This window comes from Pithys albifrons, chromosome 17 (genome assembly GCF_047495875.1).
Source record: "Pithys albifrons albifrons isolate INPA30051 chromosome 17, PitAlb_v1, whole genome shotgun sequence".
NCBI classification, from domain to species: Eukaryota; Metazoa; Chordata; class Aves; order Passeriformes; family Thamnophilidae; genus Pithys; species Pithys albifrons.
In genome coordinates this window covers 11,530,162-11,548,758 of record NC_092474.1, presented here as the reverse complement: position 1 = coordinate 11,548,758, position 18,597 = coordinate 11,530,162, and the positions used below count along the sequence as shown (strand labels likewise).

General features: G+C 46.4%; 1 protein-coding gene across 3 annotated transcripts in view; it reads right to left on the bottom strand.

Moving 5' to 3' along the window:
- Positions 1–17,981, bottom strand: part of TAOK3 (TAO kinase 3) — an 88,317-nt gene extending 70,336 nt beyond the window's left edge. The window contains exons 1-2 of one of the 3 annotated variants that reach the window (XM_071571685.1): positions 17,816–17,981; positions 16,805–16,867 (exon numbers count right to left, since the gene is read on the bottom strand). The gene's annotated coding sequence lies outside the window, so the exon portion shown is untranslated. Of the gene's footprint in view, positions 1–16,804; positions 16,868–17,696; positions 17,722–17,815 lie in introns of those variants that run through there. The other 2 variants (XM_071571688.1, XM_071571687.1) reach the window with 2 other exon arrangements.
- Positions 17,982–18,597: the final 616 nt, after the last annotated feature.

Genomic DNA, 18,597 nt, shown 5'->3' with positions numbered 1-18,597 from the left:
CTAATGTACTTTAAGTTATGCTACAGGAAGCACTACTTAAACACAGACCAAACCAGATATGTCAGAGAGGTGTCTGGGAGTCTGAGGAACAACTCACAGGCAGCTGTTCCAGGAAACCTGCTCAGCAAAATGCCCCTTGTCTTGGCTCACCTTTCTAGTAAAGTGCCAGCTGTATGCCAGGAGTTATAATGTCAGTAATTATGTGCATTATATAAGGTGTGCTTGCAATGCTCCAATTTCCTTCTCCATACAGATTAAAACTGTGGCTTCTAAGCAGCTTAACTTTTGATGGGGACAAGCCCAGCACTGCTGCTCCCAAGAACTGCTCAAACTGATTTTCCAAAGCAAGAAGGCTTCAGACCTGCCGGCGACTCCAAACACTGGGCACACAAGGTCAGCCATGGCCAGAAGCTCCACCCCAGGAACATCTGCAGAACCCGTGCAGTGACCTGGCTGCCCCAGTTTGGTTTCAGCTGACAGTGCTCAAGAAGCACAAGCATCCCTGGGGGGGCCTCACGGGATGCAGGAGGAGCTCAGCCCAGCACTGTTCTCAGCACAGCATCGCACACCCATAGAGGACAAGGGGGCACGATGGGCTCAAGCTCTGCCAGGGGAAATTGAAGTTGGAGAGCAGAAAAAATTCTTTTCAGAGAGAGTGCTCAGGCATTGGAATGGGCTGCCCAGAGAGGGGGTGGATTCCCCATCCCTGGAGGTTTTTAACCTGAGCTTGGCCGTGGCACTGAGTGCCCTGATCTGGTAAAGGGACTGGAGTTGGACCAAGGGTTGGACTTGATCTCAGAGGTCTTTTCCAACCCAATCCATTCTATGATTCTATTAAAAAAAAAAAGACTTGGCCAAATTACCCTCACAGGCACCAGGAATCTCCTGCTGAAGATCTGTATTCACCCAGGCAGGACAAAGGGAGGATCCATACATTTCACCTGTGCTGGCACTGGATGAACAGGTAGATTTAAAATGCTCTGCCACAGAGCACGACTCAACTACCCTGTTATACACACACAGAATATGCACAGCTTCAAAATCCTTCTTAAAAATCAGCAACCTGCCCTGAAGTCCATCTGATTAATCCTTCACTTCAAAGATCCCCAGCTCCCAGCACTGCATCATTCACAGCTCTGGCAAACAGCTGAATGTGAGCACTGGAATTTTTAGAGTGTTTTATAAACCATTTCATGGCCATTACTGCTCTATGAGTGTTACTCAGGAAGACAGAACCATTCCCACAGAGTAACACACAGGCAAACATGCCTAAATTGCTATAAGGATATTTATTAATCAACAACCATACTGTAAATACAACGAATAAAACTTCCTTTTGCATCTGCAGTGTAAAATAGTTTCCAAACCTGAAAGCAAAATGTCAGTATCAAGCTTAAAAAGTAATAAATGAGCTGAGCAGCAAAGCTCCTTTGCTGTGTAAGAGCAGAACATTGGAGTGTTTTGTCACCAAAGATGGGCCAATACCCAAGAACACCAAGGGAAGCACAAGCAGAAGGTCATTTCACATCTGAATGATTAAGCCACTTAACCATTTAATTCATTTCCATCATCACAGTAACTTTACAGCTCTTTCAATCATATATTCAACACAAAGACTAAGGGAAAATGGCATCCAAGAGTGCACCCTGAACCACAGCATTCCAAGCCCCAGCTCCAAGGACATCCTAATCCTCCCATCCTATCACTCATGGCCAGAAGAGACTGGACTGACTGAGAAAGTGAGATAAAGTAACAGTCAAAACAAACTGTAAATCTCAAAGGGTAACCCAAGGCAAACACTCAACAAACCTGATAGACTTTAAAGGCTGCTCAGAAACCAACATGTCCTTCAAAAGGCTCAACTGTCTTCCCAAGCAGGGACACACAGAGCCCAAGCACTCTAAGGACAAGGAATAAGATGACCAGTACACAATGAAATGTCCTTCGAAATCATCTGAGGCACAATTTTGACAGCCAATTAAAAGTATGTCATAATTAAAATTAACTGCAGCCCAGCAAGTGTTCTAATACTCGAAGGCTTTTCAAACATTGCACAGCAGAATTTGGTTTGGTTTCTGACATGGTTTGGGATCTGGGTTTAAATCAATCCCAACACAGGAGGTTCCTTAACTACCTGCTCCAAGTTACACCCCTCAGATAAATTTGGCAGCCTGACACAAGTGCTCAAGACTTGCATTTGAGCCACCAGAGGTTTCTTGATTCAATTCAGTAAATGCATCATTTGGCATCTCATTTAGGAGGGAGGATAAAATTTTAAAGTGCTTCTGAAAACAGTGGAATATGCCCAGATTACTATATAAAGATTCTGGAAAAGCTACAAGGAATTTAGACAGTTACAGGAACATCTGCCATGATCAGCCTGGAAATGCCTCTATGCCCTGGAAATGTCTCTTAGCCCTGTCCTTCCTTCCAGAGGGGGTTTATTCAACCAGTAATGGAAAGCATTTCCCATCAGGTCTGTCTTATTTCAGATTAGACACTGTATATTCAAGGCAGCTTCTTAAATAGAAAATGTGAAAGGGTGACCATGAACACTGGCAAAGGCTGAGCCCAACAGGAGCTCAGGGAGGGAAATGATCTTTGAGGAAAGAAAATGACAGAGCAGCAAATCCTTCAAATTCAACAGAAGAAATATGATGGTAGCAGAGGAAAAACTCATCCCCAGCATACATCTCTTCTCCCAGTAGAAGAAACTTTATTCTAGATCATAAGTCTCCAGAAAAGGAAGTTAACTGAAGTTTCCTGAAGGGAAGCTCTGGCCAGGTGGGGGTTGGTCTCTTCTCCCAGGCACTCAGCAATAGGACAAGGGGGCACGATGGGCTCAAGCTCTGCCAGGGGAAATTGAAGTTGGAGAGCAGAAAAAAATTCTTTGCAGAGAGAGTGCTCAGGGATTGGAATGGGCTGCCCAGAGAGGGGGTGGATTCCCCATCCCTGGAGGTTTTTCAGCTGAGATTGGCCGTGGCACTGAGTGCCATGATCTGGTAAAGGGACTGGAGTTGGACCAAGGGTTGGACTTGATGATCTCAGAGGTCTTTTCCAACCCAATCCATCCTATGATTTTTACAGCCAAATCGAGTCAGCAAAAGACAGTTTAAAGCAGCATAAAAATAATTTCAAAACTCTATGCCCTCGTACACAACTAGGTCAGCATTTCACTGCCATGTGAGCACCACACTGTTTATTAAAGGGTACCATGAGCCAGACCCACCTCAGCTCTTTCACTGCCAAAATTACAGCAGGTGCCTTCCCCTGGACACTGAGCTTTCCATCTCTTCTGGCTTTAGGAGCTGCTGTGACAGGACAGCACGCAGGGACAGTATTTAATTCCAAATGCTGACTGGCAGCCTCTCTGACAGGAGCTGGTGGTTTCACAGCTATTCCTCACAAAGGGCAGGAACACAATTCCTGCAGCTGGCAGTGTGACCCAAGACCAGGAGACAGCTCGGGATCCCCACACTCCCTTTGGTTACCAGGGGCTGAAGAATATTCCCTGGTGTAAAAAATTCATTCTAATACTCCTTGTGTGGTACACTTACTGTGGCAGGCAGAAGGCTTCCATTCATTAAAAACTTCCTTATTTTTTTTAACCAAAACTGGCACAAACACTATTAATGCTGCAGCAAATGCACGTGGCTATGCACTTGACCTGGGATTACAGAATTTTGGTGGCATTTAACAGCATCTAATATGGGGGGAGAAGAGGGCAGGGAGCCAGGAAAGCATCACTGTGTGCCTGTAGAAAACTTGTTCTTTCTAACAGTGCAGTTTAAGCTCAGCAACCCTGAAGCAAAACGGTCAGAACATTTCCTTCCACGTGTGTTCTGACAGCACACCAAGAGCTTTCAGAGGGCAAATATTTCAGGCCAGTGCAGCAAAACAGAGATCCCAGGAAGGAAAGCTCACCCACTGTGGCAAAAATCAACATGGGAAGGGTGAGTTTATTCACCCATTATGCTGAAGAGCTTAAAATGGAAACGTTCTATATGTCTGGCCTCAGGCTGGGATGAGCAACTCAACACACGTGAATCATTTCCACAGCAAGTGACTGGAAAACACTGATGGAAACTGCTGGTACCTTCTGCCTCTCCCTTCTGCCCATGACAAAGTCCTTATAAACACACTGCTGGGTGTTTCTGCAAGGAAGCAGCAAGTCACATCCACTGGTTTTCCTTTCTTCCTTTAATTAAGCTGGAGAAATACAGAAGAGCAACGAGGCTGGAGAAGGGACTGGAGCACAAGTGCTGTGGGGAGAGGCTGAGGGAGCTGAGGGTGTTTAGCCTGGAGAAGAGGAGGCTCAGAGGTGACCTCAGCACTGTCTGGAACTGCCTGAAGGGAAGTTCTGGCCAGGTGGGGGTTGGCCTCTTCTCCCAGGCACTCAGCAATAGGACAAGGGGGCACGATGGGCTCAAGCTCTGCCAGGGGAAATTGAAGTTGGAGAGCAGAAGGAAATTCTTTGCAGAGAGAGTGCTCAGGCATTGGAATGGGCTGCCCAGAGAGGGGGTGGATTCCCCATCCCTGGAGGTTTTTCAACTGAGCTTGGCCGTGGCACTGAGTGCCATGATCTGGTAAAGGGACTGGAGTTGGACCAAGGGTTGGACTTGATGGTCTCGGAGGTCTTTTCCAACCCAATCCATTCTAGGATTCTATGAAGTCTCACCCCTCCTTGCAATCCCTGCTGTGCCAATACCCTTAGCCATGGATGCACAACTGCAAACAACAGCAGAGAGAGATACCTGTGAAATGCATCAATCATAGAATCATCACACCCAGTCCTGCAGCTTTGGAGGTTTAAACCAAACTCAAGAGTTTAATGAATAAAATCAGAAAGAAGAATTCATCTGTTTAGTGCATTTTGGCATGAAATAACCCTCTTTAAAACAGTAACTGACAGCTTAGTTTACCAAACATTCTGATTAACAAGACAAAAATAACAAAATTCACATTCACAGGGAGGTGGTTTGAAGCTAAAAATACCCAGGCAGCTGCAATTCCCACCTCATGCAGGCAGGCAGAAGTGGTTGTCTCTCCCCCTCCCCAGGCAGACACACACTCACTTCCTTCTTCATTGCAACATCAGAAGCTCAACTCGATGCTGACAAGCCACAAAGTCCTGCCCAGGATTTAAAGTCACGCCTCAGTAATTACATAAAATAAGCTCTAAGTACAAGTGGTAAAAAAAAAAAAAAGAAAAAATCAATTTACTCAACTTCAATTTTGCTTTTAATTCCAAAATATTTTGACTGTTCGTAACACAGAAAAGCAATTTTCATTTCTGAGGTTTGCTCCCTCCACCCAGATGTCTCCTTAGATAACTTTTCTCCAATCTGACTGTAGAACAGCAGCTTGTTCACTTACATGGCTGCTGTGCCAAAGGCAGGGAGCAAACCCCTGAACATGCAGTCTTTTGAGGAGAATATTTTAGATACATTTGATCTTCACTTTTTGTACATTAAACATAAAAGAGGACAGTGGGGAAAGGAACAAACCCAAAGACAATGCAGAGTAATGTGAAAGTAAAACTCAGCTGTGCAGATGTCCCACTCAAAGGTGGTCTGAGACATCAAGAGTCACACACAAAAGCAGCAAAGACGCTCCAAAATCTTTGCAAGCTCCCAGTGAAAAGGCAAAGTGTTCTCCTCTCACCTGCCCTAACAAAAGGCAGCACACAAATTCTTCAACAATAAAACCCCTGTATGTTGCACACAGACTTTCCCCTGAGAACACAGAATAAATAACGTGCCAGCTCATGGAATCAAAATTACAAAATAATAACTTTTGGTGTCCTGCTGCCAAGATACCAAAAAGACCAACAGAAACCCACTTAGCCCAGGCCATGGAGTTTGTATTATCCCCTGCAAGAGGGAACAGCACCTGCAGCCTGGGCAGGGTGTGCCACATCCCCCAACAGGAACCAAAACCTTCCCTATTGCACAGACAGACACGCAGCTCCCCAGCCACCAGTTAACACCACCAGGCTTGGGCTCTTTGCTGGTTAAATACCCTGATTTTTAAAAACCAAACCAAGCAGCTGCCCCAACCAGCACAGACCCCAGCCCAGCCATCCCTCAATTCATTAAGACAATGAGCTTTGCATCAGTCTCCTCAGCTGGGGAGGCAGATTCTGCCCCACATCCCCTGCTACTGACAGTGGCAGCACAGTTGTGGTTCTGCGACGTCAGCAGTGGGAAGTTCCTCCTGCCAGGCCCCACCAGGAGTGGTAACTCTTCACCTACACAATCTCACCATCTCCTACTCAGCTTCCGAGCTGCAGGAGCACAAAAAAAGCACGTGATACAGAGGGGGTTTCATCCAGACACTTCAGCTTTGCAGGAGTTCTTAACTTATGAATGATGACACCAATCAAGCATCCCCTTTGTTCAGAGATCATAAATATGGAAGTTTTTAGACTTCCTCTCTCCACAACCTCGAGGTTCTTACCCACAACCTGACAGAGCTGCAAACGCTCATGGATGGGGAGGCCCTGCCACCAGGAGCCAAATGTTCTTTCACTGAGATGTTTTATTCCTTGCACATCCACCACGAATTCCCTGGATGGCTTTGGGAGCCAGGGGGGTTTGGCTGCGCTCAGAAACATTTCTGTTGTCTGCACTGCCTACCCAAAATAATGATCTTCCTAAAGCAAAGAGCAAACAAACTCTACTCATTTGTGTTAATGAAACAGTCTATTTGTAGACAATTAATATGCATTGGTGCTTCCTTTTCTAGCTTTAGGATCTTGGTTATGTACTGAAAGTAATTCTCACACTTCAAAGAAGAAATAGGACTTGATATTAAGAAGTAACTTTTCACCTTCACAAAAGGCAAAACACAGTGAAAGGAGAGCAAGTTATTACTGACTTTGAGTTTCTCCCAAGACAACCCAAAAGCTGCTGGACCCAATCAATGCCCAAGAAACAGAAAGTGAAACTCGCTAATTTACTCATTAACTGAAATCACACAGTGGTATGGGAGGGTCTTTGTTCGGTTTATTTGATGTTTTTAAGAAAGATACTCCCAGTATAATTTAGCAGTGCTGCCCTGACTTCCCCAGGGAGATGTTTGCACCTTCCAGCCCCATCCTCATCCCACCTCTGTCTGTTCCCATCTCCACACCACCGGCTTTGCCACACACGGTTATTTCACAGCTGGATCAGCTTCCTAATCTGTACCACCCTTTGACAGCACAAAGGTTTGTGCCAACACAGCTCAGGAGGAGAAAGGAGAGACAGAGGAACAGCTGGTTTCAATTCAGCACTAAAATCAGCTTAAAACTCATGTTAATTTACAGGCTCCTGGTTTAAAACTCACAACCAATCCATTCCCTGCTCCCAGTCCCTGATCCCCACCTCCTCACACCCTGTGTTTCAACAGGAATCCAAGTTTCTATTTTTCCTTCAGTCAATACATTTCAAATCTGCCAAGACACAGAAAACAGCTTATGTACATAATAATGAAGAGATGAAACTGCAAAGATAAATAAAAGTGTCTGGATTTAGACTACACTTGTCAAATCTTGACTTTCAAGTCAGTGTGAATTTGAAGCAAGTTATTAAAATTTAATGAGATACAATTGCTAATGACTGACAAAATTATTTGGTTTTTGGGGAAAAAACCAACAATAACTATCCTTTCCAAAATTTTTTTTTGCTTTTCTTGCACAGTTACTTATTATAATGGAAGCCAGAAGGGATAAAATTCTGACATAGATTTTCTAAACATACTATCAAATTAACTTTAAAAACTAAAGCATAAGCATTTACACAAAAGTTTCAGAGATTGTCAAAATACCTGAGCTTAAAAGGTTTTTAATAGTTGGTTTACACCTTTTAACACTAACTACCAAAATTTCTGTTGCCTAATAAATTTTTAAAGACTTTTTTTCATGCTGCTCAACCTACAAAGAGAGAGCATGGCAAATTAAAAGAGTTAGGCAGAGACACAAGAAAATTCAGCTGATTACACAGGATTTCTTTTGGCATGAAGGTGCCAAGGGCTCACTAGTGGCAGAATAACTAATCATCACAATGCTGAACTGCCAAAATTCACTCAGGCTACAGCATGACCTGCATGCAAAACCAGCCGTGAAATGGGAATGAAGAGCTCAAGGCAGACTTGACCACCCCTGCATATGCTCCAGTTCTGCTCCAGACCACTCCAGCACTCTGGAATTGCAGCAGCCTGGCTGGACCCGGGGTAATTGCAGGTGAAGGCAGAACAGCCACTATCAGAGCTTGGGCTATTAAAGCTCCCTTAATGAAGGGTCTAACAATAAGCCAGGCTTAACCAGTTCTCTCATTGCGAGGGCCTTAACCATAATAAGCCCCTTGAACATTCCTATAGTGTTTTCCAAAGATCTCACAGCATGAGGCTACTAACTGTGCTCTCATAGCCTGTGAGGCAGGTATTACTCAGCCGTTTTTATTTTTTTTCCATTTAAATACTGATAAAAAAAACTGGCAAACGACTTCCCTGTGGATCCGCAGCTGACTAGTGGCACACAGAATCCTGATCTTCCAGATTCCAGCCCTGTCATCAGCCAAAAGGCCATCATTATGAGGAAAGAAATTAGTCTGGTCTTATAAATAGCATTTGAATATAAGCCTTGCTGTAATATTTGCAAGGACTTGACCTTAAACACCAGCAGGGCTGCACTGGTAGCCTGGGGCTCCCAGCACCAGCTTGCCTGGCACTGTCCTGGCCTTCCTGTCCCTCTCTAGATGTCTCCAGAGCCTGGATCCAGGACAAACTGCCCAAATCAGACCACAATCTCACCTGACCACCTCTGCTTTGGGCTGAGCATACAAAAATAAAAGTAGGAATCCTCTAAAAATATAAGCAATGTTATCACAGAATCATAGAATTGATTGAGTTGGAAAAGACCTCTGAGATCATCAAGTCCAACCCTTGGGCCAACTCCAGTCCCTTTACCAGATCATGGCACTCAGTGCCACGGCCAAGCTCAGTTGAAAAACCTCCAGGAATGGGGAATCCACCCCCTCTCTGGGCAGCCCATTCCAATGCCTGAGCACTCTCTCTGCAAAGAAGCTTTTTCTCATCTCCAACTTCAATTTCCCCTGGCAGAGCTTGAGCCCATCGTGCCCCCTTGTCCTATTGCTGAGTGCCTGGGAGAAGAGACCAACCCCCACCTGGCCAGAACTTGCCTTCAGGCAGTTCCAGACAGTGCTGAGGTCACCTCTGAGCCTCCTCTTCTCCAGGCTAAACACCCTCATCTCCCTCAGCCTCTCCCCACAGCACTTGTGCTCCAGTCCCTTCTCCAGCCTCGTTGCTCTTCTCACTTGGGTTGGAAGAGACCTCTGAGATCAAGTCCAAACCTTGATCAAACCCCACTGAGATCATCAAGTCCAACAGAGTGCCCTGGGCTGGTGATCACAGTGGGGTTGGATCAAGACATGGTGGATTCTCTGCCCCTGGAGGTGTTTAAGAGGACACTCGGTGCCACATCCAGTCCCTTCTCCAGCCTCGTTGCTCTTCTCTGGCCCCGCTCCAGCCCCTCCATCTCTTTCCTGAACTGAGGGGCCCAGAACTGAACACAACACTCAAGGTGTGGCCTCCCCAAGGCAGAGTCCAGGGGAAGGGTCACTGCCCTGGGCCTGCTGGCCACGCTAGTTTGGATCCAGGCCAGGATCCCATTGGCCTTCTTGGCCACCTGGGCACACTGTTGGCTCCTGTTGAGCTCCCTGTTGTTCTAAAATATCCAGGTAGCCAGGAATAAAAAAATAAGCAAGTCTGAGTCAGCAACTTTCTGCTACTTTAAGGGACCAAGTCATCATGGTCAGACTGGCAGAAATCTCTCTGTAACAATGAGCTGGAAACCTGCAGCATGGAAAAGGTCCCCAACACACATAAAATCTGGAGCATTTGTCCAAGTTAATCATCTGAACTGCTCCAAGTGTATTTTACACATTTACTCATAATTTGTGCAGCTCTCAAATGCCAAAGTGAGATATATTTTGCTTTATGTCACATTCTTATGGTGCTACAAAGAAGCAGGTCCTGTTTGCATTACATCTGTAATACCTGCAGCAGGTCTACATTTACTGAAGCAAAATAAAAGCCCCAAAATGATTATGCCACAAAAATCCTCTCATGTCTGATTCTGTAAGTCTAACTCCATTTGAAATAAGCTACTTTCTAGTAAGACAATGCTACAATACCACGTTGAAAACTGCAAAAGCTGAGTGAGAGCAAACAGAGGAAAAACAAGACCATGCAGTAAAAAAGTAATTCCAGTAGTTACTCATTTATTCTGGTTTTAGATCCCTGCACTGCTCCCTCCCACCCACGTGAGCCATCACAAAGTGTTGAACACACAACTCCACAACCACAACAGGAGCTCTGAGTGCAGAGGAAGAGCTGAAAATGGAAAACTTGCCATCTTTGGTGGGGCTCCTGCACAAAGACACCATGGAGGAACAGCAGGACACAAGAAATTCTGAGAAACAACTGCTTGAGGGGAACAACAAGTTGGAACGTTTTTTATTTCTACTCCTCACTTTAAGAGCAAACTGTGGTTACAGGCAGGAGAGCCATAAAATCCTCCTATGTTTGGCTGGCTGCTCCCCAAATGACAGAAAACTCCTGGCCATGAAAACATGAGCATCTCACACCAGAGCTGAAGGCTCATGTCTCTCAATGCACAAGCAGCAGAGCCAAAATTCCCTGTGTTGTCCCCAGGATGACCAAATTCCCTGCATTATTATGCATTAAAGCACTGCCAGACTGTGGCACAGCAGATGAGACCTGACTCCCAACAGAGCCTGTTTCCATCCCAGCTCACATTTAGGGCTCAATTATCTTATCTGCTCTGCCACTCACATACTTTCCAGATAAGAAATGTTTCTCCCCTCTTCTGAAGAGTTAAAACTGACACCACAGCCAGTGTTTAGATTAAAAACGTTATAAATTAAAATTCATTTAGGATAACACTTTAAAAAAATATTCTGTGTACAGGTTAAGACTGGGAACTGGAGTTAATTGCCATGCTGTGGAAGTTTTACTCACAGTAGTAAAAGTGGAAGAGGAGTTTGTTCTCCAGTTTCCCCCCAAGGTTTGGGTCAATGATCAGTTCATCTCAAGTTGAGAAACTGCTCAAGAGTTGGGAGGGGGGGAAAAAAAGTCTGTTTTCCTCTTCCAAAGTATGACTAAGAATGAGGCAAGCGAAGGGAGGATCTCAGATCCTGAAGGCAATGGTAACAAGAGGTCATTAGTTAATTCCCCCAACGAGAGTTTCTACTTCCTTTTATTAAATACCAGCGGGTTTTTAATGATGTCAAATATTTTTGGCAATTCTAAAGGACACACAACACTCAAACTTTACCTGAACCAGGCAAAATAAGCAGAAACACACAAGAAAGTTTGAACTGAGAGGCAGATTGTCATAAACCAGGTAAAAAGTAAATAAACTGATGTGATTTTACAGCAAAAATTTAAAAGGTGAAGAGAGCATATATGTTCTTTCTTATATTAGGTATCTTTGACTTAACAAAAGCACTATCCAATTTAGCATAAAGTCTGTTTTAACCAGCACTTTAATGTCTACAAATAAATTGAGTCAAGCTTTTTGTTAGGAAGAAAGAAAAACATAAGCACCACTCCAAGGCTTAAATGAAGGCTCATTCCTGCTTATTGCTTAAGTAATTTCTGAAAAAGCTTAATACATAACTTTTGTGACCAACTATTTATTACCTGGGAGCTTCAGTTAAAGCACAGCAGGACCTGCAAAGCCAGAGCAGGAGTGATGCCTGCTCTGAGGAGATTACCATCACCTGAAAGATGAATAGTTAAGAAATGCAGGAGAGCACAAGGAAATGGGTGACTGGAATTTTATGTTCTCTGTAGCTGCACTTTAGTCCACTTTCCCTTGTGGACTGGAAAGATCAAGGTGTGTGTTTGCTTAGTCTCCCTGCCTCAGGGAAAAAAAAACCATCCAGAAGCCACATAAAGACAAAAAAAAAAAAACCAAACACACAGAAAGGTGTTTCAGGGAGTAAGACTGGAAGAAAATTATCCATGTACATGTTTTAATATCTCTGCTTCCCATCTAAGAGAGAAGGGATTTCACTTTTTCCAAGGTGTCATCCCACAGAGCGAGCCTGAACCGTAAGAAAATAAACAGGCACATACACAACTTCTGGAAGAATTCTGTTTCCATTTAAAGGAATTCTTTGAAATTACCACCCGCCACCAAGCAGCAGCCAGAGCTGTTTACAAGCTTTCTGCTCAGTGTTAGACTGAAAACCCAAACTCTTTTTGCTGTGTAATAAATCAGTGCTCTGCGTTTAACAATTTTCAGCAGTGCCATATGCTACGTAGCCCCATATGTTCCATTACAGGGAAGAAAAACATCATCTCCACATGAATCATCAGTGACTGTGTTCCTGTAAATCTGCCTTAAATGCTCACAACGTTCAAGGGCAACCCTAAATAAATCTGCTCGATTTTACGCCAGATTCTGCGCAGCAGAATCGCAGATCACTTATTAAAATTAAGGAAAACTGAGGTCTGATGTAGGGAGTGAGAACACACTCTTTGCATCTCTCCAGAAACAGACTCACTGTGCACAATATTTGGCACGTATTAATCAATTCCAATCTAATAGTGACACAAAATGATGGCAGTATTCATCCTAAACTGCTTAATGTGTGTGGAAATACACACACTGCAAACACCACTCACCCCTCTCAGTGCCACGTTCTGCACCTCAGTGATTCTGGGGAGTAGTTTGTGATAAAAGGAAAAAAAAAAAGCCAAACCAAACCCAGGTGTGTGGTTTGGACTCCAGGGAATTGCAGCTCTCAGTGTACTGTTTATCCAGGATTTTAGGTTAATAACTCCACTCTTTAAGGTACAATTTTTTGGGTAAGTACAAACAGCTTTTTCTCTTTTCCCACAGACAGGGTAACCCACAGCCCCAAAGCTGCTTGTCCTGAGGTAAAGGCACACCAAGGTCATCATTTGCTCTTCTTTTGAGGAATTTCTTGGGTAACCCAGCACCGTAACTGACACAGTGAGAGCAGGAGGGAGGGAAAACAGGGGAATTCACTAGTCAAAAATTTTCTGGGCAGCCTGATGAATATCAAGGCATCAGAATGAGCCACCCTGAGTGTTGTGTTCAGTTCTGGGCCCCTCAGTTCAGGAAAGAGATGGAGGGGCTGGAGCGGGGCCAGAGAAGAGCAACGAGGCTGGAGAAGGGACTGGAGCACAAGTGCTGTGGGGAGAGGCTGAGGGAGCTGGGGGTGTTCAGCCTGGAGAAGAGGAGGCTCAGAGGTGACCTCAGCACTGTCTGGAACTGCCTGAAGGGAAGTTCTGGCCAGGTGGGGGTTGGTCTCTTCTCCCAGGCACTCAGCAATAGGACAAGGGGGCACGATGGGCTCAAGCTCTGCCAGGAGAAATTGAAGTTGGATATCAGGAAGAAATCCTTTGCAGAGAGAGTGCTCAGGGATTGGAATGGGCTGCCCAGAGAGGGGGTGGATTCCCCATCCCTGGAGGTTTTTCAGCTGAGATTGGCCGTGGCACTGAGTGCCATGATCTGGTAAAGGGACTGGAGTTGGCCCAAGGGTTGGACTTGATGATCTCAGAGGTCTTTTCCGGCTCAATCAATTCTATGTTCTCCAGCCATGTCCAGCTCCACTGATATTCAAAAAACAGGCTGAAATTAATGCCCCAAAGTGTGAGAATGCCCCTCTTTGAAAGTCTTTAGTGGCCAAGGAGGAAGGCTGTGGGGGTTGAGCCAACCACCTGCTCCCATGGAACGACTGGTTTCATTAAATTCAAAATAAACCAGAGTCCAGTTTGGCCTAATATTCAGGGTGGGGAAAAAATACTAATTACATCAACATCAAGCTATTACCTGTTCCAGGGCTTAAGTGCCTAGTTCATTAGCAACTCAGACAAACTTGTTCTGTAAGCTCCCTGCATTAAATTTGAAATTTCCCTGCCCTTACAAATTAAACTAACAATTTCTGACACAAAGGGAATGTCCAGTAAGACAACAGAAATGTGAGTAAGTAAACAAGAAAACTTCCAGCCTGCTCAAATCCAATATGTTCTCTGACAGCCTCGATAACAACAAGCTTACCCAAGGCACCCAGACAAGCTAATTTCAATATTTTAAAATTCATTTGAATAAATTATTTTTAAAAATTAAAAAAATACTAGCAGTACTCCAGGCTCCTTCAATCAGAAAGCAAAACCTACTGACCTTTACAAACACCGATTTTTCACATCTCTAATAAACAGGAAGTTAAAAGTGAATTTCCATGGTTTAGTTCTCCAGAATAAGGATAATAGTCACATTAGAAATATTGCTCTTTAATGCTGGAAGTGGGGCCTTATAAAGGTTCAGAACCTGCCACAGGACCATAAATAGCCAGGAGGGCACTCCGATTTCCACCATCCTTCAGTAGCTCAGGAGATGGATGACCACACCCAATTAATTTCCTTTAATTTCCATTTCAACTTTCTTCCTCATTAATTAGGAGCTGAGGTTCACAGGGATGACAGTTCCTGGCACACAGTGCCAATGATGACCTTAAATGGTGCACCCTCCATGATCACAATGAAAAGTCACCATCTGTGCTGCTCACGTGAAAATCAGAGAGTTCCTTCTTTTTATTACCCAAAGGGAACCCTAAATTTAACAGATTAGTACCTCTCAAAGCACATTTCACTCAATAAACTAAAACAAAGCTACCACAGTGATTTCAGGGAGCAGTAAGACAACAGTGTCAGGGAAACTCACTGAGCTGCCCCTGAAGAACTGATGACCAAGCAGGCACCAAGAAATTGCATCATGTTTATTACACAGCACTAAGCCAAAGGCAATCAGATCCTTCTGTTTAATCAATGGCCTTCAAACAAGGAAGCAGTTTGAAAATAATAAGCATAAAACATAATACTCTTTTGGGTTCACTTTTTGAATTTTTTCCCTGTTGTGTGAAAACACAACTATTACAAAACCTGACCATGTGCTGAAATACAATCTTATAGAAATCTACTTCTTGAATACCTTCTCTGATACTAAAACTGCACCTCTATTCAAACTCAACTGGCTTTAAATGCTGTGACTGAACTGCAGAGGGGTCCTGTTAAAAGAATCCCAATTCTGTCTTAAAACAAAAGGCCTGTTTCCTATTTAACAACATTAACCTCAGACACTTTTCTTCCCTGTAAAAGCAACAAATAAATAAAATTCAGTGTTCCAGGAACACTTCCTCCCCTGCCATTTCTCTTAACCTGGATGTTACAGCATTTCACGAGGCTGCAGAACAACCTGGAACCAAAACCTGTAAATGGAGGAAACAACTGGTCTGTGTTTCTGGTCCATATTCACTGACCACTGCCTGGGGCAATCCAGCAAACTCCAGCCCAGGGTTTCCCCTTTAAGCCAAGACAGCAAATTACTCAGAAGGCAGAGCCCAGTTCTGCTGAAAGACCCCCCGTCCTGCAACATGTTATGAAACATAATTTAACAGCAAAATCTTGGTATTTAGAGTGCACACAAGTAGAACTATCTCATCTTTTAAAGCTTTGACTTGCAAAGATCTTTTTAAACTGATAATGATGTAACAAAGCAAAAGGGAAGTACCTCCAGAGAATCACTGTCAGTAATATACACACTCAAATTAAAAAGACAGAATCAGTTTGCAGGGAAGGGAACATGGAAACAACTTAGCTCTAACTCTCCTCAAAGCAGATGCCAGAGGAAGTTTTATGATGAGTAGAGGGTAAATCAGTCTGGAACTGACAAATTCTATGTTAATTTAGATATGAACAGCTTGCAGCCTCACTGTGAGTGCATGAAAAAACTGTCAGATATTTGTATGAAGTTCAGTGCTAAAAGAGTTTGTGAACATTTAAAACACACCCTATATCGTTGCATTACTCCCCAAGAGCTCAGAATTACCTACCTATTAGAAATAACTCTGTTTTAAAGACATAAACAGAGAGCAACAAGCATGGGGCATTATCTCTCTCCACAAACAATCCACGATCAATGCAGAAATACCAACACGTGTTCTCTAATAAACCTGGTACAAGACACATCAAACTAATGACCACTGGCAAAATAAGCTGCATCACTCCAAGCACTGCAGCATTTCAACACTGAAAATACACCAGCAGACCTCGGAGGACAGACTGGAGCCCACTTATCCTCACCCTACACCAGCACCATGAACCACAGCCAGCAGCTGCATGCCCAGCTAACTCTGAATTGTGCTGTGTCCACAGGGCAGGTGAGGAGCGTCCCCATCGAGCCAGAACCCTGAGCTGCTTCTACATTCTTATGCAGATCACTATCCCATAAGGTGGGCAAAGGGATCTGATAGCCTCCTGGTCAGAGTGGAGCTGAGCACAGCCAGGGTGAGTCCTCCTGCCACGACAGAGGCTCCTGCACAGAGGGGAGCCTGGACCAGCACCACCTGTTTTGCTGTTTTTAAACAAACACGGAGCTGCCACTCGACTCTTGTGTGAATCCCAAGCACTCCACACACCTCCAAGAGCAGCATCCCAGTGCTGGAGCAAAGCCCCAAGGAAAACACCCTGGCTGGGGACAGCAAACCCAGCACGGAGCTCCTCAGCTCTGCCCAGGTTGAGGAAGTAACCAGGGCAAACCTGGCTACTACCAGGGCTACTCAGTGGCTACTAAAGTTTAGAATTACTATAGTTGTAGGAATTAATTCTACCCACGTTCCTGGGGAAGAGAGGTGGGGAGACACGAGGAGACACACATAAAACAAAATTCTGAGGGCTCAGTACTTGCCTTCTGTCGTCCTTCCTTCTCCTTCCCACGCAAACACGAGCGCTGCTCGATGGCATCCAGCACCTACAGCGAATCATTTCTCCGTGTCATTAACAGGACAGAGACATCTGCTCGCACCAGACCTACGTCACCGCTTCCAACTCGGCTCAAAGCTGACACAAACGCGGCTCCCTCTTCCCTTCAGTTCCGCGGCTCCAGCGGCAATCCCAGCGGAGAAGCGCCGCTCATCCCGAGCCATGCCCGGCTCCGGGGGGAGGCAGGCGGCTCTGCCCCTGCTCTGCTCTCGCCCACGCTCCCACCGGGGTGTTCCCGTTCCTGTCCTGGAGCTCCGGCTTCCAGAGAGCTCCCGGGGACAGCTCCGGGCACACGGGAGGGAGAAGGGAGGGAGAAGGGAAGGAGCGGCTGTCCCCGGTCCCACGGACATGGCACCTGCCCCGCGTCCTGAACCTGAGACCATCCTGCCCTTCTTCCTACCCCCATCCTGCCCGCCGTTCTCTCCCCTACCCTATCCCCACCAGCTCTCCATCCTGTTCCCCTCCTGCCCTTATTCTATCCCCATCATAGCCCTGTGCTGCTCCCAATCCCGTTCCCAATCTTGTCCCCAACCCTATCTCTATCCTGCTCTCAATCCTTCTCCCCTCCTACCCCCTTCTCCTGCTCCCCTCCTGCCCCCCACCCTACCTCTATCCTGCTCCCAATCCTGCTCCCCTCCTGCCCCCCATCCCACCTCTCTCCTGACCCGGGCTGGGCTCCCCGGGGCTCTCCAGCCCCCCAGACCCACACTGGAAGCCCAGCAGGAGCAGCCCCGACCCCGATCAGTCCCGGACGAGACCCCGCAGGACACTCAGCACTCCCTCCCTCCCCTCCCGGTCAGGCAGAGAGCGCTCCGCACCCAGAAAACTGTGGGTTTTAACCCCAAAAGCGCTGCCCACCCCCGGCGCTGCCCCCTGCGCTCCGCGCCCCGGCGGGACCCGCCTGTCAGCGGCGCCGCTCCCTCCACCGCTGCCTCACCTGGTGCCGGCCGGCGGCAGCGGGCCACGTCCGCGGGGCCCGGGTGGGGCGGGCGGAGGAGGAGGAGGAGGAGGAGGAGGAGGAGGAGGAGGAGGAGGAGGAGGACGGAGCGTGTCCGCCGGGCCGTGCCCGTCACCGCTTCCTGCCCGGCCCTGCTCGGCGCTCGGCTGGACGGCCTGGCGGGGCGGGCGCGGCACCGCCCCGCGGATCGCACCGTCCGCCGCATCGGCGCTCGATTGAGCCGCCTGCACGGTCCCGGCGGGAACGGGGGCGGTCTGAGGGGAACAGGGGGATTGGGGGATGCAATGGGATTAAAGGGGTGTGTATGGGCGGGGCTCAGGGCCTACAGGGGGATCAGGGGGGTGTTTATAGGGCGCTCAGGGTCTATAATGGATCAGGAGTGTGTATGGGACTCTCAGGGTCTATAGTGGGATCGGGGGTGTATATGGGGGTCTCGTGGTCTATAGTGGGGTCAGAGGGGGTGCATGGGGGTCTCAGGGTCTGTAGTGGGATCAGAAGTGTTTATGGGGGTCTCAGGATCTATAATGGGATCAGGGGGGTGTATGGGGGGTCTCAGGGTCTATAATGGGATCAGGAGGGTGTATGGTAGTCTCAGTGTCTATAGTTTTCTCAGGGGGGTGTTTTATGGGGGTTTCAGGGTCTACAGTGGGATCAGGGGGGTGTTTATGGGGGTCTCAGGGTCTATAGTGGGATCAGAGAGGTGTGGATGGGGATCTCGGGGTCTATAGTGGGGTCAGAGAGGGTGCATGGGGGTCTCAGTG